At 41.3% G+C, this 25,498-nt stretch overlaps 1 protein-coding gene across 1 annotated transcript in view; it reads right to left on the bottom strand.

Moving 5' to 3' along the window:
* Positions 1 to 22,903, bottom strand: part of LOC106565563 (G-protein coupled receptor 22) — a 55,610-nt gene extending 32,707 nt beyond the window's left edge. The window contains exon 1 of the mRNA XM_014132825.2: positions 22,284 to 22,903. The gene's annotated coding sequence lies outside the window, so the exon portion shown is untranslated. The remainder of the gene's footprint in view (positions 1 to 22,283) is intronic.
* Positions 22,904 to 25,498: the final 2,595 nt, after the last annotated feature.

The following is a 25,498-nucleotide window of genomic DNA, read 5'->3' as shown; positions in this document are numbered from 1 at the left end:
TTGTCTGTAGAAATTGCTCTACGATCCGTTATAAGACCTTCACAATCACATAACTATCGCTAGCCCTGAGAGCCCAAGCCTGTAATTTAGCCATTACATGTACCAGCCCATCAGTAAGGCCAATCAAGACTGCAGCACAATCAAGCATTTTAAAGAAGAGAATTAATACAAATCAAGCACCACTGAGTCCCTGTATAATTAAGCTATGATGGACAGGGTTTAAGCATAGCAGGCCGTGTGGAGAGGAATGATGATGACGCTGGTAGGTTGTGTATTCTAACATAATGTGACATGTAGTACTGTTACATGTCACATTATAATAACATGCTTAAGATTCTATTATTTCAATAATTACTCCCACATTACTTAAGGGGTTTTAAGTGCTAAGAGGTGCTAAGCAACGGTGGCGTCAGTTTGTGGCAACCTTTCTGTCATCAGGAGTTAGTTGATTCCCTGAGTGCCGTCTTGGGGAAAAATTGCCATTTTAATTAAAAAAAACATGACTACGTCATAAGTTGTGTAACCAGATTCACAGAAATGTCACTGTTTTCCAAGAAGAGTATTCAAATCCTGTGTATTTTTCAGACCTGTTTCAAATACTTTGAAAATTCATTCAAATACTTTGAGCGTTTGCTTGAGTCTGCCTGGAGTGCCAGATGTGCAGGTTTGCAGTTTTGGTACTTTTCTATTGGTTTATTAAGCCAGACAAGCTGAAACAGACATACATATACATATATATATATCTCAAGTATTTTAATCAAATTCTCAAGTATGAAACCCAGGGATGGTATTTTCCCCTTTGACATTACATGTTTCCCCCCTCCCACATGAAAACTAAAGTTTTTGCAGGCAGTTTGCCACTTTCACGGAGTGTTTATTCACCAATTTGTCCCAGATAAGCAGGCTGCTGGCGTTGTGAGGGAGGTGTTATTTTTTTCTTCTCCCCTCCAGCCCTGCGTCATCCATTTTGTTTTATCCCACTCCTCACTCCCTAGCTAACGGTAATCCAATCAGTGGATCAATGTCACCAGAGTCCCATTGTAGCATCAGTTTAACACCTGCCTGACACTACAGTAAACAAGCCAAGCTAAGGGAGAGATAGAGGGAGAAGAGAGGAAGAGGAACAGAAAAAGAGGAACAGAGAGATGGGTAGATCAAGAGAGGTTAAACTTAAAAGGGAGAGAAAGAGAAAAGGACCAAAGTGGACAGACACAGCAGCAGAAAGAGAGAGACAGTCAGCGAGATGAGAGGCTTAAGCATGGTTAAAGTAATGAAGTTACAGTATGTCTCTCCAGAAGGCAATAAGAGCTCAATTAATACTATTTTTCTCTTGCAAACAGGGCATCATTTGGGCAGGAGGGGGGTCATTGTCACCTCCCTCAGCAAGACTATCACTCTGCAGTGACAGACCTCAACACCAGAGGCAGAGGGAAACCAGTACCATATCGTTCTGCATGTGGCCTGGCCACACGATACATATACAGTGAGGGGGAAAAACGTATTTGATCCCCTGCTGATTTAATACGTTTGTCACTGACAAAGAAATGATCAGTCTATAATTTTAATGGTAGGTTTATTTGAACAGTGAGAGACAGAATAACAACAACAAAAAATCCTGAAAAACGCATGTCAAAAATGTTATAAATTGATTTGCATTTTAAATGAGGGAAATAAGTATTTGACCCCCTCTCAATCAAAGATTTCTGGCTCCCAGGTGTCTTTTATACAGGTAACGAGTTGAGATTAGGAGCACACTCTTAAAGGGAGTGCTCCTAATCTCAGCTTGTTACCTGTGTAAAAGACACCTGTCCACAGAAGCAATCAATCAGATTCCAAACTCTCCACCATGGCCAAGACCAAAGAACTCTCCAAGGATTTTTTTGTTGATATTCTGTCTCTCACTTCAAATAAACCTACCATTAAAATTATAGACTGATAATTTCTTTGTCAGTGGGCAATTGTACAAAATCAGCAGGGGATCAAATACTTTTTCCCCTCACTGTACCACAGGAGGCTGGTGAGGGAAGGGTGGCAAAAAAATTCTGGAATGGAGTGAATCGAATGGAAACTCTGTGTTTGATACCATTCCATCCGTCTTCTCCAATTAAGGTTTCACCAGCCGCCTGTGACTACTGTTTCAAAGGGTCAGAAACTTTCTGGGAAATTTCTGGAAATTTGGTAATTTTGCTTAAATTCAAAAGTTAGCTTATAACAGTGAACCTTTTTTTATGGGATAAACATAAGGCAATTCTAGGTCTTGTGGCATATTTTCGTTAAACTATCCCCAATTCAATGGAATTGGAACTCTCTGCATGCAGAGTGCATTCTTCTATCATATATGCAGGGCACACTTCCATCACATGTACGTACAGCTGATTTTCAAGATCTTGCACACTAATGAGATGCTATTGAGCCCACACTACAACACTGTCTGATCCAAGGCCTACATGCTTTCTGGTAAGTTTTGATTACAATACTGGGTGAGGTGAATATATTTTATATGACATACATAATTTTTTAGTTAACTTTTTTTAGATTTAGATTAGGATAGAAAACACTCTGAAGTTTCCAAAACTGTTAAAATAATGTCTGTGAGTATAACAGAACTGATATGGCAGGTGAAAACCTGAGGAAAATCCATCCAGGAAGTGGGATATTTTTAATGTGTCTAGTTTTCAATTGAATGCCTATACAAGTATCCGTTGGGTTAGGACCTAGATTGCAGTTCCTATGGCTTCCACTAGATGTCAACAGTCTATAGACATTGTTTCAGGCTTGTATTCTGAAAAACGAGGAAGAATGACAGCATTTTCTATGTGGCATGCAGAATGAAGCAGAGCTCCTTTGCGAGCGTGACCGATAGCGCGCCCTTCGTTCTTTTTCCTTTCTATTGAATACGCTATTGTCCGGTTGAAATATTATCAATTATTTTGACAATAGACAACCTGAGGATTAATTATAAACATTGTTTGACATGTTGACGAACTTTACCGGTACTATTTGGATGTATTCATCTGCCTGTTGTGACCACCTTTGAGCCAGTGGATTACAGAATAAAACGCGCCTTTAAATAGAGTTTTTGGGACATAAAGAGGAACTTTATCGAACAAAATGAACATTTATTGTGTAATGGGGACTCTTGTAAGTGCAACCAGATGAAGATCAAAGGTAAGTGATTCATTTTATCGCTATTTCTGACTTTGTGACTCCTCTACTTGGCTTGAAAATGTTTGTATGCTTTTGTAAGCGGGGCGCTGTCCTCAGATAATCGCATGGTGTGCTTTCGCCGTGAAGCCTTTTTGAAATCTGACAGCGGCAGAATTAACAAGAAGTTAAGCTTTATTTTGATGTATAACACTTGTATTTTTATGAGTGTTAAATATTTATAATACTGTATTTTGAATTTCGGCTCTGCAATTTCACCGGATGTTGTCGAGGTGGGTCGCTAGCGGCACGCCTGCGCCAAACAGGTTAACTAGTAAATAGTAGCCTACAGCAGTGTTTAAATCATTACTAACTTGTTAACAATTTCTGCTAGTTAGTTTTCGCTACCATGTGGGTTTTAGCTTGCTTGGGCCTGCTAACTGAGGAGTGTTAATTCACCTGTTTCCATACATGGTTCATTTTAAAACATTTATCTTACAAAGGAGTTTTTTTAAACTAACTGCTTAACTATTTATCTGTACATGGAAATGTATTTGGGTTTTTTTTTAACTCATTTTTTTCTCATCTTTACAGGAAAATGCCACGGGCACTATCATATGTGAAGAATACAACAAATATGCAGAATCATCTGGCCAAGTGCATAAAGTTCCCTCAGCGCTCACAACAAGCAACCTCTGACAAAAGTCCCTCTACTTCTATTTGAGGTGAAAATTATGAATCAGACACCTTATCCATAGCAACAGCTCATGGTCCTCCTGGAATCAGAATTGTTTTGACTCAATGGAGGAACCTAGTCAGAGAAATGCTGATGAATGTCTTGTTCGAGCTGTGTATGCATCTGGTTCACCTCTGATGCTCACAGGCAATGTGTATTGGAAGAGATTTCTGAATGTTCTTCGCCCAGCATACACCCCTCCAACCAGACATGCTTTATCTACTAATTTGCTGGATGCAGAGTTAAACAGAGTTCAAGTGAAGGTCAAGCAAATCATAGAGAATGCAGACTGTACTGCAATCATCTCTGATGGGTGGTCGAATGTTCGTGGGCAAGGAATAATTAACTAAACTCAGCGAAGAAAGAAACATCCCTTTTCAGGACCCTGTCTTTCAAAGATAATTCGTAAAAATTCGTAAAAATCCAAATAACTTCACAGATCTTCATTGTAAAGGGTTTAAACACTGTTTCCCATGCTTCCTCAATGAACCATAAACAATGAATGAACATGCACCTGTGGAACAGTCGTTAAGACACTAACAGCTTACAGACAGTTGGCAATTAAGGTACACCCGAACATCACACCTGCGGGACAGGTACAGGATGGCAACAACAACTGCCCGAGTTACACCAGGAACGCACAATCCCTCCATTAAGTTTGATGAAAATAAACGCAGTTGACAGTGAGAGGATCTCCACCCCTCAACCAGTATTCTACAAGAGCACAGACACAAGGGACAACAGACACACCAGTCTCTACATTGCAGATGAGCTGAAGGCAGTCATCAATGACCTTGGACCACAGAAGGTATTTGCACTGGTGACAGACAATGCTGCGAACATGAAGGCTGATTGGTCTAAAGTGGAGGAGTCCTAGCCTCACATCACACCCATTGGCTGTGCTGCTCATGCATTGAATCTGCTCCTCAAGGACATCGTGGCACTGAAAACAATGGATACACTCTACAAGTGAGCCAAGGAAATGGTTAGGTATGTGAAGGGTCATCAAGTTACAGCAGCAATCTCTCTCACCAAGCAAAGTGAGAAGAATAAGAGCACCACATTGAAGCTGCCCAGCAATACCCGGTGGGGTGGTGTTATCATGTTATACATTCCCCTGGAGGGGAAGGAGTCTCTCTCCAAAAAAATGGCCATATCACAGTCTGCCGATATGGACAGCCCCATCAAGAGGATCCTCCTGGATGATGTATTTTGGGAGAGAGTGGTAAGCAGCCTGAAACTCCTGAAACCTATAGCAGTAGCCCTAGCACGTATTGAGGGAGACAATGCCATCCTGTCTGATGTTCAGACTCTGCTTGCAGATGTAAGAGAAGAAATCCGTACTGCCCTGCCCACTTCACTGTTGCTCCAAGCAGAGGAAACTGCAGTTCTGAAATACATCAAAAAGTGTGAAGACATCTACCTGAAGCACACACACACCGCAGCGTACATGTTGGACCCCAAGTATGCTGGCAAGACATCCTGTCTGGTGCAGAGATCAACAAGGCCTATGGTGTCATCACTACCGTGTCTCGCCACCTTGGCCTGGATGAGGGCAAGGTTCTTGGCAGTCTGGCGAAGTACACTTCCAAGCAAGGGCTTTGGGATGGAGATGCAATATGGCAGTCGTGCCAACATATCTCATCAGCCACCACGTGGAAGGGACTTTGTGGATCTGAGGCTCTTTCTCCTGTTGCCTCCATCATCCCACCAACATCAGCTGTCTCAGAGCGCAACTGGTCCTTGTTTAGGAACACACAAACCAAAACTCGCAACTGGCTGACCAATACAACGGTTGAAAAATTTGTGGCCATCCGGGAAAATTTGAGGCTTTGAAACTGACAATGAGCCATCCTCAACAAGGTTGGAAAGTGACAGTGAAGATGAGGCCTCAGGGTCTGATGTTCAAGAGGTGGACATTGAGTCCAGGGAGAAGACATGGAAGCCTGAGAGGAGGACAAGCAAAGCTTTAGTTTCTAGACTATCATTTTACAGTTGTATGTTGAAAACGTATTTGGGAGATGCGATGGATCATTGGGGATCATTCAATACTCCCTTTCTTTTGTTGTTCAGTGAAATCATCCCATGTGAAGAGTCAACTCATTCAATTAAAGTTCAATTTGTAACTAAATTGTTTTTTTTGTTTTTTCCATTGGAAGGATTTAATCATTTGCAATTATGTATACATATGGTAAGGTAAAAGGTTTATGTTTCTGTCTCCATTTGATATGGTAAATATATCCAATGCAAAAAACATCTACTTTTAAATGGTTTTACTATTATTTTGCAAATATTTCCATTAATTCCCATATATTCCCGTTAATTCCCACGGAAAGTTTCCACCTCTGAATATTCCCCAAAATGTGCAACCCTACCTGTGACATATACATACTCATGCACGCACACACACTCACACCCATGAACGGATGCACATGGGCACACATGGCACGCACGGACACACATTCACACTCACGTGCACACATGGCACACAGCGTGCACAAATTATGCCCTCACACACATCCATGAACCGATACAAAAACACACACACATACATTTGTGTTTTTTCTCCCTACTCTTACAGCTCTCCCCCTCCTTAATGGCATATCTCCCTAGTGTCTCCCTCCTCTTCACTGGTGATTTACTGTATCTTTCCATCTCTCTATTTGGTCTGATTTTCATGTGTCCCTCCAATCCACCCCCTCCCCTTACTTTTATCCTTTGTAGCTTGATTTACTTATTGTGCGGTGGATAAATCTCCTCTCGTCACTCATTATCTTGGATCAGTAAATTAATTGCAATGTGTTTTTAATTTCACATTGCCACCTCACTGCTTTACTCAGGGGAAAAGTCTGCACAGCGGAACTACGTAAAACTCAACCCACTTCGTATTGGTCTATATTCATCCAACCCTGTTGACACCCTCTGAGTCAGAGGGATAGAGAACATTAGAGGTGCTTGCGGAGGTGCATGGGGCCCTGTGGTTCATGGATTAATTTAAATGTCAAACCATTAAGAATAATAGTCTGCCAACAGTTTTAGGACAGAAGGAATACCTGGAGCCATTGAGTCTGTATTGGCCCTTAGATTCACCACACATAAGCCCATCAGACATACTAACACAGATGGAAACACACTGTATGAACACATTCAAAACCACAACTGGCCCTGGCGTAGACAGCTGCTTATAGAGTACTGAAATATCCTACTCAAGTAGAAGTACTGTTACTCAAGTAAAGTAAAACTACTGGTGTATAAAACTACTCAAGTAAAAAGTACCTAATTTACAAAGTACACAGAGTAAAAGTAATTTAGTTACTTTTAAAATAAAATAATTTACCTTATAGCTCATCTCGCTAAGGTTACCTGAACATTGTTACACATGATCTTTTCCATGCAATAAATTGAAAAAGGAAGAGGAAATTAATTTACAGTATGAACTAAATGAATGTATTGTTTGAATTGCAGCGAGGCACATCTATATATAAAAAAGATTTGTCAACACTTAATATTTGAAAATAGATTAAACATTCAAAGCAATTAAAATGTATTGATGAATTAAAAGCAATGCAAAATAAAGTACATAAACAAAAAATCCCCCATCCATTGCCTCACTCATTTACTACCTCACTCCCTCCCTCTTTCCTCGCTCGCTTTGCAGTGAAGAGCAGTCCAACACAGCTTTAAAAAACACTCACAGGCGGCAGAGGTAGGCAGGCCGTGTTCAGTTTGAGGAACGGCTTCTTTATGTATGGAAAGGAATGAAGCAAGTCCATCTTGTCTAACACACAGGCAAGGTACCCAACCAGTGATGAAAATAAATCCTCTTCATCAGATGAATGCTGCCTCTGTTGCTCTGTGTCCTCCTCTGTCATTGTGTCAAGATGATGCTTCATGTAGACCAACCCTGTATAGTGGTACAACAAACACATATTGAATATTTCATAAAAGTCTGCTTTATGTGGCAACTCAGTTCATCGTATCACTGACATTAAAATAGCCCAAACACAGACTTTCCATTCTTATTATACTCAGATACTGAAGTGAGCTTGTCAGATGTTTTCAGACCCCCCAAACAATTCTAATGTCTAGCAGCACCTATTGTGTAGACTCACACAGTTATATACACAGTTAGACTTACTGAGTCTTTGTCTTTTAGATGAATGTTATCCTAATTTACACAGACAAAGTACAGTACATACAAAATCCTAGGTCTCTCTAAATACTGTATGTCCTGACCAAGCAAGCGAAACACTTGCTGACATTAGCCTAATATTGTTAGCTACCCAGATAACTCAATGACTAACTAGCTAGATCGCCACCAACACACAGTGACATTGGCGTGCTAGCCATAACAGCCATCACCATGAGGTGGTGGTTAGCCATGTAACTTATTTAGCTGCAAGAATAGCGTTAGCCTAGTTATCTAGCAAGCTAATGTTCATAAGTTAGACTGTTAGATAGCTAGCTATACTAGCTGCTAAAATCCTCGATAGCAATTTCTTTGTATAAATCATAGCTAGCTAACTAGCTAGTCATCTTACCTCTACAATGTTTCCTCAAGTTCGAGGCAGAGTTTTTGTAGGCTTCCACCTCCCCCCTCCTGGCTAAGCAAAGCTTGTATTGCATTGCAAAAAAACTTTATTCTCTTTCACAATACATCTCAAACTAAAATACGTTATTTTTGCCCTTTTGAAAATCTTCCGACCATCATCGTTCAGTTTGTATGCACAGGTTGATTTGATGCGTGAAATTTGATTTCATTGGTCACTGACTAAACAACGATGAACAATTTTTTTCTGGCTCTGAGCATCTCTCGCAAACTTTCCATGCCCTCAAAATGGTAGGCTACTCTGTAACGGATGGTTTAAAAAAGGTAGTGAAGGACAATACTTAATTCAAAACATACTTAAGTAAACATGTCGTCCCCCACGAATGATGGGGCACCCCCCATTGGGTTAATTACTATTGCTCCTGCCTTGGGCAGATCAGTGTAATTCTGAAAATGCAGGATCTCTATGGCAAGACAAATCATTCACCCAAAATCGGGCCAGTGCTTTCTGAGATATTGCGTGTATTTTGTATTTGTATTTATTAAGTATCCCCATTAGCTGCTTCCTGGGGTCCAAACATATTAAAGCACTTACATTACATATAAATCAAAAGATAAAACAGTACATCATATAACATTATTACAGAACTACATATATACAATACAAAATGTTTGATACCACTATACAATAATATCACAATGCATGCGTGAACATGTGTCTGTACCTTTGTGTGTGTCTCTTCACAGTCCCCGTTGTTCCATAAGGTGTATTTTTACCTGATTTTGAAATCTGATTCTACTGCTTGCATCAGTTACCTGATGTGGAATAGAGTTCCATGTAGTCATGGCTCTATGTAGTACTGTGGACCTCCCATAGTTTGTTCTGGACTTGGGGACTGTGAAGCGGTGTCCGAGCTGTGTGCAAGTATTTTAACCTCTACAGGATCGGTGTCCCCCATGCTATTGTTTGAGGAGAGTGCACAGTTATGTACTTGAAAATGTATCAATAAACCAATTAGGCACATTTGGGCAGACTTGATATAAAATGTTGAACCATAATGCAATGGTTCATTGGATCAGTCTAAAACGTTGCACATACACTGCTGCCATCTGGTGGCCAAAATTTAAATTGCACCTAAACTGGAATAATACATTGTGGCCTTTCTCTTGCATTTCAAAGATGATGGAACAAAAAAATATGCATGTTTTTTCTTTATTTTATCTTTTACTAGATCTAATGTGTTATATTGTCCTAAATTAATTTCACATTTCCACAAACTTCAAAGTGTTTCCTTTCAAATGGTATCAAGAATGTGCATATCCTTGCTTCAGGTCCTGAGCTACAGGCAGTTAGAGTTGGTTGTCATTTTAGGCAAAAATTGAAAAAAACTGTCATATCCTTAAGAGGTAGCAGACAGCTCAGTACATTCGGCTTGTCAACACCTCTAACAAAAACAAGTATTGATGAAGTCAATCTCTCTTCCACTTTGAGCCATGAGAGATTGACATGCATGTCATTAATGTACTTTAAGGGCCAACCGTTCTGCCCTGTTCTGAGCCAAGTGCAATTTTCCTCTTTTTTTTTTTCTCTTTTCCCTCTTTGTGGCACCTGACCACACGACTGAACAGTGGTCTAGGTGTGAAAAAACTAGGGCCTGTAGGACTTGCCTTGTTGTTAGTGTTGTTAAGAAGGCAGAGCAGAGCTTTTTTATGAACAGACTTCTCCCCATCTTAGCTACTGTTGTATCAATATGTTTTGACCATGACAGTTTACAATCCAGGGTTACTCCAAGCAGTTTAGCCACCTCAGCTTGCTCAATTTCCACATTATTCATTACAAGATGTAGTTGAGGTTTAGGGTTGAGTGAATGATTTGTCCCAATTACAATGTTTTTAGTTTTGGAAATATTTAGGACTAACTTATTCCTTGCTACCCATTCCGAAACTAACTGCAGCTCTTTGTTAAGTGTTGCAGTCATTTCAGTTGCTGTGGTAGCTGACATATATAGTGTTGAGTCATTCGCTACCTCCACCCCTTCTTTACTAACAACGTGCCACTGGCTTTGCGTTAAGCCAGTGTGTCATTACACACTGGCTTAACTCAAAAAGTAAGGGGCCTAAACAGTTTTCTATTGTTAATAGAAAACAATATTTTTTTCACCTCTTCCACACTGACTTTACAGAATTCAAAAGTCCAGTTTTTGTCTTTCATAATTTGGTCAGATATACTTCGATGTGTAGTGTCAGCGTTTGTTGCTGGCATGTCATACCTAGGTTTGCTTATCTTGCCAATGAAAAAGTCATTAAAGTAGTTGGCAATATCAGTGGGTTTTGTGATGAATGAACATACGAATGAACGAACGGAGAGAGAGATATCCACAGTCCCCTCCCCAAGTTCATTGTGTTGGAAAATTACTGATTTAGAAAAATACTCAAAAACTACAAGTACTCAGAAAAGCTACTCAACTACAGTAATGAGATCATTTGTAAATCGCTACCTCCACCCCTTCAAATGCTGCCATAACAACAATAAGCCTTTCTTATTTCTAATTCCCCTAGACTTCCATGCAAACTGTGACTCTCACAATGTAGTGAAATCTTAGGATAGTGAGTGCATAAGCTTCTACATCAGGGATGGGCAACTTTGATGGGGGTGGGGGCCACAAAAAAATCTGAACTCATCTTTGGGGGCCGCAGTGGCTCGCGGGGGTCTGCGTACCCACATCCATACCCACACATGCAGTCAGAGCCAGCTGTAGCCTTTTGGGGGCCCTAAGCAACATTTTGATCAGCGGGCCTAAAATAAAAGGCACGCCATTGGCAATCCCTGCTTTACATCAGAACATGCAGTGCAGTACAGAACAACTGTAGGATGGAGCAATCCTCTACTCGCTGTGCAAAAATCTATTATGAGAGCTTCCCTGGATTACTGCAGCAGCAGCTGTAGTGACACACTTTGTAGAAATATATTCCCCCACCACCTCCTACATCAGCCTCCATAAATACACACACACACACCACATCGTGCACAGAAAGACAAACACCAAACACACTAACAAACACACACTTGTGTGCACACTTTCTCCCTCTATCTCTCTCACGCCCCCCCTCTCACACCCACACACACACACAGGGGAAGTAGAGTATCTGAGTGAGCAGAATGGGACTAGGTCTTCAGATACAATCCCTTTGAGTTTCGCAGCAGGGAATAGGCAGAGATGGGCCGTATTTCTGTTACATCTATTTGAAATATGCATTTCAATTACTTTTTAACATTTTGTAATTTGTATTACACTGGGCTGAACTACACTTCAATGTATTTTGTAGCAAGATACTTTCGAGAGCTTTTCTATACCCTTTTTTATAGTGGTTCACAATTTTGTGGCCTCCTCTCACCCTACATTGGTATCAGAAGTCAGATTGCACTAAGGTGTGATAAGAGCATCCACTAAATTAACAAAATATAATTGTATATGTAAAAATTGACAATTGCAACGCATTCTGAGTATTATTCTAATGGACTCCACCTGTCACAAGGCCAATAATAATATCAGTGTGTTTTGCAGTTCATTTTGATATATACATTTACATTTTGGTCATTTAGCAGACAGTCTTATTCAGAGTGACTTACAGTCAGTGCATTCAACTAAGATAGATAAACAACAACATATCACAGTTATAGAAAGTAAATTGTTTTTTGTAATTGTTACTGAGAATGTTGTTGCTGTTTGGGCCAGCTATTTGCAAATGTATTTCTCTATTTTAAAATACATGTATTTTAATTAAATACATTTCAAAATACAAATATTTCGTAGTTTAATTTGATACATTGATCTTTATGGTATTTTGTAATTGTATTTAGTCATTTTTGCCAATCCCTGCCTATATCATATGTAGATATACTTTAATCTAGTTATCCATAGGCTAGTTCTGAAATAAAACACTCAGATGCTATTCACTGTAAACCCCAATGTGCTGTCATTAGTCAAAACATTCAAGGAAATCTGTTACGCTTAATATATCTGAGTAGTACAGATTTTGAAGTCATTACTCAAACTGATAGTCACTGTGAGCCTGTAGGGCAGGGGTGTCAGACTCATTCCATGGACGGACTAGTGTCTGTGAGATTTGGGTTTTTCTTTCAATTAAGACCTAGACAACCAGGTGAGGGGAGTTCTTTACTAATTAGTGACTTTAATTCATCAGTCAAGTAGAAGGGAGGCCCTCCGTGGAATGAGTTTGACGCGCTATAGGGGGTCCAGATTTAAATTGTATCAGCTTGGTAAAAAAATGGTAACGCCCCATTAAACCACCCCTCCAATATAATTTCCCAGTGCTTCTTGCCTTTTCGAGTGAGTTGTAGAGTTAGCACCCATTGGTCTTCAAAATTATTGTAAATACAACAAGATATATTATGAAATATCGCTGACTATCTGGATAAGGCCACTTCAATACTGAGATATTCACAGTAACTTGATGCCAGAGCAATGAAACAGTACAATACAGTAAAAGTGACTATTAAACGGTGAGAATATTATTTCTAAAGTATTTTACTGTAATTTTAAAGGGATTAGTGCAAGCAAGTTATCTGTAGGAATTTGCATATTACGTAGGTAATGTACACGAGGTAATGTACGTTTTTTCCTCGTTTGACCTGCGTTTACAATTTCAGTTTGTGTTGTTGTTGGGTTTAGCTTTCTGTAACTTTGGAGCATGTACGGTCTGCATGTGTGGGCGCATATCGCGTCATGAATGCAAGGTGTCCCAATGTCTTTTCCAAATTTCCCGATATCTTTTCCAACTGTCCAGTTATCTGGTGTAACGGTTTCAGGGGTTGTGTGGTGAATGGACATTATATGCCTACGAGGATTCTTTGTTTTTTGGCTGCCAGGACTACGGATAACTAGTCTGCAGCAGAACAGCCACACCTGCCTCCAGTTGTAATCTGAGCCAAACTACAGACAGGTGAAACCAATCAGTGTCTCCAGTTAACTAGGCCCTGGGTTTTCTTTCGTTGTCTTTTCTTTGACCCCGGCAGGTGAAGGAGTAGGAGGTTATTGGAGAGACAGAGCATACAGTAGAGAAGGAGGTTTTTAAGAAGAAAATAAATTATGACTTCAAGAATGATTTAACCCCCAAAGACCAAGATTGGAAGACCTTCCACTGGTGATGAAGTGTTTAATCTGTTTTGAGTTTTGTATATCAGGAACGCTAACGATGCCTGATAGTAATAAACCGGTTTAACCCTTCACTTGGACTGGTGGTGTGTGCTTGTATGCGTAAACCATGCCTTACAAAGATCTTGGTGCCGAAACCGCAACACTGGTTTTAATGTCCATTCTAGAATGCCCTTCTAGCCAATCAGAAACGAGTATTCAATGCTGTGGTATAAAGCATATTAATGAATACTAGGTGTTTCATATCACTTGCAGTTCTACAAGTCGAAACTGGCCGTAATTAGAGGGCAAAACCAGGCCCCCAGTGTCCGGTCTGGAGTCTGAAGTTACAAGCTATGCTGGTCTGCTATTGCGTAGCAACCTAGCAGTGCCAAAAGCCCTGTTCTGCCCTAAAAAGTCTATGTAAATTACGATCGCCAGAAAAAAATTGTTTCTTATCATCTATATTTTTAGGACAAGGTTTGTAGAATTCCTAAAATACAGTATATTACTGTATTCTGTGGGGGTAGAGAATGATCACTCATGCATGTGACAAATATAGCCTCTTACAAGGCACGCCTTATGTTAATTAGCCATTCCCTGCCCATAATTTTTCCACAATGCACCATAGTAAATACTGTAAAATACATTTAAGGTATTTTACTGTGCATTCTACAGTGTTTCACTGTTGAAATTACAGAAAAGTCTTACAGTGTGCTGTAAAACAAATGCACTGTATTTTACTGTGCATTCTACGGTAATCTACTGTATTCAGTTTATACAGTCAGTGGCGGTTCTAGCTTGTATGGCTCCCTGGGCGAACCCCCCCTTCGCCCCAAAAAACACCATTCTTCACTAACTGTAATTTTAATTCAGACATTTGAAACAACACAAATAAATAATCATAACATTTAAAACCATATAAATATAAAAGTAACAAAGACAAATAGAAACAAATTGTAGTATATAAATACAAATATAAAAGAGAATCAAATTATTACACTATCACCCTATTGCTAACAAAAAACACACAAATAAAACTAAATTGCATAAATCCTATATCACACAAATACACAAATAGAATAACACACTTATAAAGAAGAGAACCTGATTATTACACTATTGCACTTCAAACAAGAAACACACAAACTAAATTGCACAACTGCCATCTAAACCCTGACCTTTATTGCCTTCCTTGATGCAAAGTCATCAATTACATCATCATAAGAAATCTGCCCAGCAATTGCATGGTTAATACTGATGACAGCAAGGCCACTAAGGCGTTCCTGTGACATGGTGGACCTCAGGTAGGATTTGATGAGCTTCAGCTTTGAAAAGCTCCTCTCTGCTTCAGCTATGGTCACTGGCAGAATAAGATAAATTCTGAGAGCAGTCCACAAATTTGGATACAATTCTGAGTGCTCCCTTTCATGTATTAATATCAGCAGCTCAAGCAGGGTCATGGTCTTCAATGGCAGGTCAGGCAAGTTCTTCAGTTCCTGTGCAAGCTCTCTGCCATCCAAGTCTGAGTGTTCTTTATAGTGCAGTGTCATACTAAAGGCCCCACATTGTTCTGTCAGCTCCTCATTTGAGAGACTTTGGAAGGTTGACAGCACTCCAAACTTCTCTCCCACATTTTCCAATGTGGCAAATCTTTCCTGAAGAGCTGAGGTTGCAACATCAACAACGACATTGAAAAATGTCACCCCCAGCTTCTTCAGGGCATTACTCAAAGGCTCATCAAATAATCCGTATGAAAAGTGCCGCTTTGTGGACCTCAGCCTTTTTCTTTTTCCGTGTAGAACAGCCTCTACATTCATACCCTCACAATATCCTTGGCTGACGTTTGTGCAGTCATAAAGCCTGTTGCCCTGTAGCTGCTGAGACCTCTCTCTGTCTTTCTGAGAGGACTGACTGCTACATCCACATGCATACTGGGAGACTGCATCAGCTTGCTAACATGTTGGATCTGGCTCAAGATGTCATAACACACCACTGTACAGATGCTGAAGCAATATGATCCCACCTCCTCTGACAAGGACTGGGCTTCAATCTTTATCACAGGGTCTTTGGTTTGATCCCTCACCTCAATCAGTGCCTCTCACCGCTGCTGCATGATACCTCAGTGGCTCGACACTCTTAACTTCACTCTGCCACCTTGTCTCAGTCCACATCTTCAAAGTGATGTCCACATGGATGGCCCATCGCTGTGTGGAGGCTGAGAACAAGGTGTACAGTTTGTGTAAGATGCCAAAGTAACCTGTGGCATCGACAGAACTTTTAGCAGCATCAGCCACAACCAGGTTCAATGTGTGAGCCCCACATGGCACAAATAGAGCTCTTGTATTCCTTTCCAGGAGTTTGGCTTGGACACCTTTATTTGTGCCTCTCATGTTGGCCCCATTATCGTAAGACTGTCCTCTACAGTCCTCAAAAGAAAGTTTTAGCTCCTCTAATCTTTTGAGAATCAGGGATGCCAAATGTTGGCCCGTGGACTCCTCTGCATCCAAAAACCCCATAAAATGATCCTTTATGTGGGGCTCCTCCTTCAGTGACACAATTATAATCACAACTGACAACTGTTGAGTGTGGCTGACATCTGAGGTGCAATCTAGAATTATAGAGAATAATTTTATCAGCTTGATGTCACTCCCCGTTATTGAAATGACCTTGCTGCTCAACAAATCAATGAGTTCATTCTGCATTTGGTGGCCAAGGTAGCTGGTGGTGTGACTCGAGGTCCCTTTTTGGACACGGTTAAGGTGCTCTTTCATGACTGGATCAAATTGTGCCATCAGATCATCCTCATTGAGGAAATTTCCATTTGATGAAGAGTACAGTGTTTCTGTGTGTTCCCTTAGTGCCAGATTTCTAATTCCCAGAGACTGCACAATAGCAGTCAGACATGTCAACACCTCCCTCCATCTTATCCTCTCAGCCTCCATAAGTGCCATCTCATGCTTATGAATTGTTTCCCCTTTTTTGATCCTCATAGCCAGTTCTTTCCATGTCTTCATGCAGTTTTGGTGTTCTGGACTGCTGTCGTGTGAAATCAGCAAAGAACTTGCATGTTTCCAGTCTGTCAGTCCTGAGTTTGCTAAATACATTTTCTTCTTAGAAAAGAGTTTGCAGCAGAAGCAGAAAAGGCTGTTGTTTCTTTCAGAATACACCATCCAACTTCTCGGGATTTTTTTACCACTCACCAAGGTCTTCCTGAAATACTGGTAGTAGCAACTTCGTCCATCACTCTCATTCCTTGGGGAAACAAAGTTGGTGGTACCTCACTTGGTCCTCTGCAAACTAGTTGTGTCCAAATTCTGTCAGTCAGAACTGAAGGCCAGTCAGAAAGGTTAGTAGACAGGGTCTGTAGACAGTGGTTCATCCTCAGCAGCAGGATTTGGTGGGGATGCTGCTACAGGCATTTCTAATGGAGAGCACATGGGCATTAGTTTACCTACATTATTCACCATATTTATAGTGGTGGAACATCCAACATAATTAATTTCTTTACCTTTATTTAACTAGGCAAGTCAGTTCAGAATAAATTCTTATTGACAATGACGGTCTAGGAACAGTGGGTTAATTTCCTTGTTCAGGGGCAGAACGACAGATTTTTACCATGTCAGCTCTGGGATTTATTCTAGCAACCTTTTGGTTACTGGCCCAACGCTCTAACCACTAGGCTACCTGCCGCCCCATACATATCCAGTAATAATAAATTCATCATTGTTACCTACAATATGGAAACTTAAAACTTTGCAAAGGGGAAATTATTTATTTTGTTTGTTATGCAAGGATACACACATAAACACAGGTGCGTGTACCCCCCCCCACACACACACACACGTGCGTGTCCGCACAAACACACCTGAAGAATCCTGCTGGAGAGAAGTGGAAGCAAATGGGTCTTCATCCTCATCCTCAGGCTCAGACAACATTTGTGAAGACACCTGTGTGGCTGAGGAGGTATATGGCTCCTCATCCTGGCCAGTGCCAGAGGGTGCTCCAAAATATTTCAGAAGTGCCCCTGAATTTGCATTGAAATACAGTATATGTGTCTGACACCCTAAATACACTTGTTGCACAATTAAATATTCATGTCATTATGCACAATTTATCAAACTTTCAGAATAGGAACCAAATGAAACATACAACCTCCTTGGCTAATTCTAGGCATAAGACATCCCAAAAGACTCAATGTATCACAAAAGATACAAAATCTCAGCATAATATAGACATCTCACAAGTTAGCCTACAGCATTGGAAATTCCCCTTACTGAGTTCAGGACCTAGTCAATACAATCACAGAAAACCTTTATGATGTCACCTCAATGAAAGTTAACCAAATCAATAATGTGCTACATTTAACATTTAACATTTAAGTCATTTAACAGACGCTCTTATCCAGAGCGACTTACAAATTGGTGCATTCACCTTATGATATCCAGTGGAACAACCACTTTACAATAGTGCATCTAAATCTTTTGGGGGGGGTTGGAAGGATTACTTTATCCTATCCTAGGTATTCCTTAAAGAGGTGGGGTTTCAGGTGTCTCCGGAAGGTGGTGATTGACTCCGCTGTCCTGGCGTCGTGAGGGAGCTTGTTCCACCATAGGGCTAGTTAGGTTGTAATCGTTTTGCTGCAGGCTACACACATTATCATGATGAAACTGTGTGAAATGATATCCAATGTTATGTAACCTAGTTGGACAGAAAACTGAATATTGTCGCCCTATGTGTAATAGCATAGCAAGCAACATAGTAACATAGGTTAACAAACAGAAGTGTTATACTAGCCTATTTCATTACATGCATAATACACTGCTCAAAAAAATAAAGGGAACACTTGAACAACACATCCTAGATCTGAATGAAAGAAATAATCTTATTAAATACTTTTTTCTTTACATAGTTGAATGTGCTGACAACAAAATCACACAAAAATAATCAATGGAAATCCAATTTATCAACCCATGGAGGTCTGGATTTGGAGTCACACTCAAAATTAAAGTGGAACACCACACTACAGGCTGATCCAACTTTGATGTTATGTCCTTAAAACAAGTCAAAATGAGGCTCAGTAGTGTGTGTGGCCTCCACGTGCCTGTATGACCTCCCTACAACGCCTGGGCATGCTCCCGATGAGGTGGAGGATGGTCTCCTGAGGGATCTCCTCCCAGACCTGGACTAAAGCATCCGCCAACTCCTGGACAGTCTGTGGTGCAACGTGGCGTTGGTGGATGGAGCGAGACATGATGTCCCAGATGTGCTAAATTGGATTCAGGTCTGGGGAACGGGCGGGCCAGTCCATAGCATCAATGCCTTCCTCTTGCAGGAACTGCTGACACACTCCAGCCACATGAGGTCTAGCATTGTCTTGCATTAGGAGGAACCCAGGGCCAACCGCACCAGCATATGGTCTCACAAGGGGTCTGAGGATCTCATCTCGGTACCTAATGGCAGTCAGGCTACCTCTGGCGAGCACATGGAGGGCTGTGCGGCCCCCCAAAGAAATGCCACCCCACACCATGACTGACCCACCGCCAAACCGGTCATGCTGGAGGATGTTGCAGGCAGCAGAACGTTCTCCACGGCGTCTCCAGACTCTGTCACGTCTGTCACGTGCTCAGTGTGAACCTGCTTTCATCTGTGAAGAGCACAGGGCGCCAGTGGCGAATTTGCCAATCTTGGTGTTCTCTGGCAAATGCCAAACGTCCTGCACGGTGTTGGGCTGTAAGCACAACCCCCCACCTGTGGACGTCGGGCCCTCATACCACCCTCATGGAGTCTGTTTCTGACCGTTTGAGCAGACACATGCACATTTGTGGCCTGCTGGAGGTCATTTTGCAGGGCTCTGGCAGTGCTCCTCCTGCTCCTCCTTGCACAAAGGCGGAGGTAGCGGTCCTGCTGCTGGGTTGTTGCCCTCCTACGGCCTCCTCCACGTCTCCTGATGTACTGGCCTGTCTCCTGGTAGCGCCTCCATGCTCTGGACACTACGCTGACAGACACAGCAAACCTTCTTGCCACAGCTCGCATTGATGTGCCATCCTGGATGAGCTGCACTACCTGAGCCACTTGTGTGGGTTGTAGACTCCGTCTCATGCTACCACTAGAGTGGAAGCACCGCCAGCATTCAAAAGTGACCAAAACATCAGCCAGGAAGCATAGGAACTGAGAAGTGGTCTGTGGTCTCCACCTGCAGAACCACACCTTTATTGGGGGTGTCTTGTTATTGCCTATAATTTCCACCTGTTGTCTATTCCATTTGCACAACAGCATGTGAAATGTATTGTCAATCAGTGTTGCTTCCTAAGTGGACAGTTTGATTTCACAGAAGTGTGATTGACTTGGAGTTACATTGTGTTGTTTAAGTGTTCCCTTTATTTTTTTGAGCAGTGTATTATAATCATAAAGAGATGACATAGCTGCATACCTTTATCTTTTGCGCATTTCTCCTCTTCTTTCCTCTTTTTCCTAAACTGGTCACTGATGGCTTAGACCTTTTCTTATCCATTTGTGTTGATTTGGTACTCGAGCATCAATACATTACCCATCCCCCAACACTGTCAACCAAGAGTCAAGACTAAACCAATTCACCTTGGTGGTGTGCAGACTGGTTTTATATTATTCTTCACGATTTCGCACAAACCAGAAAAAAATGCAACAATATGTCTCTGAATCTATATATTCACAGTATTATGAATGAATTGTGGTTTATTTGGTAGCATTTCGTAGTGTGACTAATTTGACTAATTGCATTAGTACTGTACAAAGTTAGAGGTGCACTATTTGATAGATTCCCCCGCTCCCCCTACCTCGGCTTCCAGTGGGGAGACCTGAGGTCAACCTACCCCCGCCCCCCTCCCCATCTCGTACTTCTGAGTGGGAGACCTTCCCAGGCATTAGCCTGCCGAGCTCACAAACTAGAATCAGGGAGCCCACTCCGACAAGTTTAATTGACCCCCAGTCCCACACAGTGACATGATATCATTGACGTGACGTGCAAATGAGCGATAGAAAACCGATCGTGCAAATGTCACCATTGCAAATGTTTTTGTGCGTGCGCCCTGTGCCGCCACCAGCAAGATGCCGCCCTGGCGGCTGCCCATATCGCCCATACCTAAATCCGCCACTGAATACAGTAAGTTACTGATTAAATTACAAAAATGGTTAACAATGTAGAGTTGATGTGACTTATTTAGTTTTGAGTCAGTACCACAAACATTTTAAGCAATAATTATGTTTCATTGACTTTTAGTTCAACATACTAGGTGTATTTGAGTTACAAATTCCTTAAGGTTTACAGTGTAAGCTCACATTCATATAGTAAACAAATACACAGTAGTCTATAGGGCAAGGCTAAAATATGGAAGTGTGATTGTCTGACAGTACTCTATACATTTAGGTGATAAACGGCTGCATGAAAACAAAGCTGTTTTACTACAGTGATGCCCCTGACCACCTAAAGGACTGCTCTTAGGACTGAGTGCTACTAGTCCATCCAGTCTATTATGCTGTAGCAGGCCAGGGCTCTTCTCTCATTCGCCTTCATTTGGCCTCTATGGGAAAAACTAAAATAAACAAAATGCATTCATTGAATGATATGAAATCAACAAAAGGTAGCCATGCTATATGACAGTCAGTGGGGTTTGCAATGACAGTTGGTCTCTATAACATTTACCTGCCACAATGTAGCATACAATAAACATCTAGATCATGTAGCCTACTAATACAGTATACAGTAATAACAATGCACTTGGCCCACTTTAAATATACATCGGTTTAGTTGTCATTCCAAAGCATCCTGAAAAACAACCATTCGATAGACAGACTTCTCAGCAGGACAGTCTTTTGGCAAACATCCCATACACTGAGCTGGTAATGGCACTCTATGGACGTCTCCTCCCGAGCCACTAAACCAAGTGCACACTTCTACTGACTCAGATTACGTTCTGGGTCCGTGGTATCATAGGGGGTAGTGCTGCCTTTTTAAAGGGGGTGTGATGATAAAATATTTGTGCCCGACTACAGATTAAAGGCCCAGTGCACTACTTTTGAGAAAAATAATTTTCTTAAAAAGATATTTCGATATTTTATTAACATTTTTTTATTATGATTTTTCTGGGGGTGCTGCAGCACCCTCAGCCCCCCTACTTCCTGTGGCTATGTGTGGCATATGCCTATGGCTTCTTTTGCTCCCTTTTTAAATGTTTTATTTAATTTAAAGGGGGTGTGCTGAAAAAATATTTGTGCCCGAGATACAGACGCTATGTAGGACGGCTAATACAGTAGTATTAAAGGCCCAGTGCACTACTTTGTGAAAAATAATTTTCTTAAAAAAATATTTCGAAATTTTATTAACATTTTTTTATTCTGATTTTTCAGGGGGTGCTGCAGCACCCACAGGCCCCCTACTTCCTGTGGCTATGTGTGGCATATGCCTATGGCTTCTAATGCAAAATGTATGTTAATGTTGCATAATTCAAAATGTTAATTCAACTATTTCTTCGACCTTCTTTAATATATATCAATGTATAAAACAAACAAATAATCATTCAAGACATAAATGAACCATAAAGATAAAAAAATATATAGTGGATGAAATGGTGGTGGGCTAATGGTAGGCTATAACCTATATAGAATCATAAACATAATGTAAAAGGATAGATATCTTCCGAGATGTTTTTAATTAACTTACCTTCTCTGGACGGTTTACGAGGGGAATTCCCGCTACATTTACTGCAGGTGTCCGCGCGCTGCGCTATCTCTCGCGTGCACGGAGCACCTATTCACTTCAGCGGGCTCCAGGACAGCTGGTTGTTGCGCGACGTGACCGGAATAATTTCGCGCCTTTAGCGCGGGATTGGAAAAAAATCATCCACGGGACAAGAAAGAGTAGTTACTAGTGACCTTTTTTCTGTCCATAAATCAGTTAATTCCTCCAATTTTTTTACGTTTTCCCTCTCAGGACGCTATCAGCTCCTTGTCTCTCCACAGAGAGTGAAGAATCCCATACATAGATCAGTCAAACGTTAACACATGCACTGCAGCGGGTAGCGGTTCTTGGGAGCACAGCGGCGCATCCCTCATCCAATACGGTCACGATCTGCAGGCAGGAGGGAAATCGAATGCTTTAGTTGAAGAGGGAATGGAATAGAAGCGAGGGAGGTGTGATGGGTAGCATTTCAAGGAGGACCTGAGATTCATGAAGGGCGAACGCTCCCTTGTAGTAATTCCGTGTAATTCCCCAAATCCTGAAATATCTTCTGCTCATTCTCATGTATAGTACAACACTCTACTCCACCCCACCACCCTCTCTCAGAGCGGGGAATTATTGTGAGGAGATGATGCAAGAATAACAGGTGCGCTCGAGCATTAAACCGTCGACCTTTTCATACTCTATTAAACACATTGTATTCAGACATTTTTCCTTTTAATCTGGTTATTTTCCTTTATTTCCCCCTGTATTTGCTAGACGGAAGGGGTCCACTCAATCAATCACACTGATTTGAATATGAACAGGTATCAGTAGGCTAGTGAAAACGAAATTACTTTATTCAGTACATTGTCTGAATATGTCAGACACTTGCACAAAAAATGGCAGTCAGTAGCTAGGTTTCCATCCAATTGGTGACAGGTGTTCATGCAAATACTCTAGAATCCGCATAAAGAAATTATGCGTATTTTCCCACAAGTGGTGTGTTTCCACCAAATTAACTTTTTGTGGATAAAAATCAGTGCGTGATGAAGTAGTTCACACCTTTTCGCTTAAATGTTCGCGTACAGAATACAAATCTAAAGTTCTATATGTTTCCATCGCATTTTCAACTCTACCATTAGTTTTGTCACAAAAACACCAAATGTGCCTACTCTGGTCTTGGCACGTGCTCTATAACCAACAGCTCGCAGATAGCCTACAGTGCGGGTAGGCTGGACGGATAGGCAAATCTACATGATGAGATTATTCTGGAAAAGAGCCGGAATATTTTTATTTGTCAAATGGGAGTCAAGTATAGTTCATGTCACCAGAGTAAGACCCTCAATATTTATCGGAAATGAGCATCAAGATCATAGTGCACTTTCACCACCCTGTGAAGTTCATCATTTATTCAATCTGTATCATAATAAACTGCATGGTATCATCGCGTGACTCCAAGTTTACTTTGATTTGATGGTTATTATATCAACATTTTTGCATAATGTCGTTTCCACCGCCACTTCTCCCATAAGTACATTTACTGACAGATAATTATCTATAATTATCCATAATAATCTCATCATATAGCCTAGACTAGACAACCCGCACAGCCTACCCGCACTATATCTGCAAACTGTTGGCTAGAGCGCATTTGCCAAGACCTGAGTAGGCACATTTGCTATTTGACTCAACCGTCTTTGTGACAAAACTATCCGTAGTTAAGAATGCGATGGAAACACATTCAATTTTAGATTTTTATTCGGCACATGAAAATTTAAGACAACACTTAAACCAACAAATACATTGTGTGTGCACTACCTCATCACGCACTGATTTTTATCAAATCCATTTGGTGGAAACATAGGCCTACCACTGGTGGGAATATGTACATATTTTCTTTATGCGGAATACACAATATTCATATTAAAATCTGTCGCCAATTGGATGGAAAAGATACTGTCAGTCCATATCCGACCATTTCAATCTCTACATGTGAGAGGGTGAAACGTTAACCTACATAAATTATGAGATGTGTCAACGTGTTTGAGGGATGAATAAAGTGAAGGATAAAATAGGTGACATATAAAGGGGAGAAGGCATGGGGATGAGGTTTGTATGGGAATCTGTCAAGCAGACCTTGAGCGAACATATGCATTTCAAAGTATTCATACCCCTTGAATTTTCCACATTTTGTTAAATTACAGTTTATTCTAAAATTGATTCAATTGTTTTTTCCCCTCATCAATCTACACACGATACCCCAGAATGACAAAGCAAAAACAGTTTGTAGGCATTTTTAAACATTTATAAAAAAAAACAATATCTGAAATATCACATTTACAAAAGTATTCAGACCATTTACTCAGTACTTTTTTGAAGTAACTTAGGCAGCGATTACAGCATTGAGTCTTCTTGGGTATGACACTACAAGCTTGGCACATCTGTATTTGGGGAGTTTCTCCCATTCTTCTCTGCAGATCCTCTCAAGCTCTGTCAGGTTGGATGGGGAGCGTCGCTGCACAGCTATTTTCAGGTCTCTCCAGAGATGTTCGGTCAGGTTCAAGTCCGGGCTCTGGCTAGGCCACTCAAGGACATTCAGAGACTTGTCCTGATGCCACTCCTGCGTTGTCTTGACTGTGTGCTTAGGGTCAGTGTCCTGTTGGAAGGTGAACCTTCGCCCCAGTCTGAGGACCTGAGCGTTCTGGAGCAGGTTTTCGTCAAGGATCAATGTGTACTTTGCGCCGTTCATCTTTCCCTCAATCCTGACTAGTTTCCCAGTGTCTGCCACTGAAAAACATCCCCACAGCATGCTTCATCATAGGGTTTCCTCCAGACCTGCCGCTTGGCATTCAAGCCAAGCAACAGGGGATGTTTTTCAGTGGCAGGGACTGGGAGACTAGTCAGGATTGAGGCAAAGATGAACGGAGCAGTACAGCGAGATCCTTAATGAAAACCTGCTCCAGAGCGCTCAGGACCTCAGACTGGGCGAAGATTCACCTTCCAACAGGGCAATGACCTTAATAAGCACACAGCAAAGACAACGCAGGAGTGGCTTCAGGACAAGTCTCTGAATGTCCTTGAGTGGCCCAGACAGAGCTCGGACTTCAACCAGATCGAACATCTCTGGAGAGACCTGAAAATAGCTGTGCAGCAACACTCCCCATCCAACCTGAGAGTGCTTGTGAGGCTCTGCAGAGAGGAATGGGAGAAACCCC

This window comes from Salmo salar, chromosome ssa12, assembly GCF_905237065.1.
Source record: "Salmo salar chromosome ssa12, Ssal_v3.1, whole genome shotgun sequence".
NCBI lineage: Eukaryota > Metazoa > Chordata > Actinopteri > Salmoniformes > Salmonidae > Salmo > Salmo salar.
Note: the sequence above shows the minus strand (reverse complement) of the source record. Positions and strands in the feature narration are given on the sequence as shown.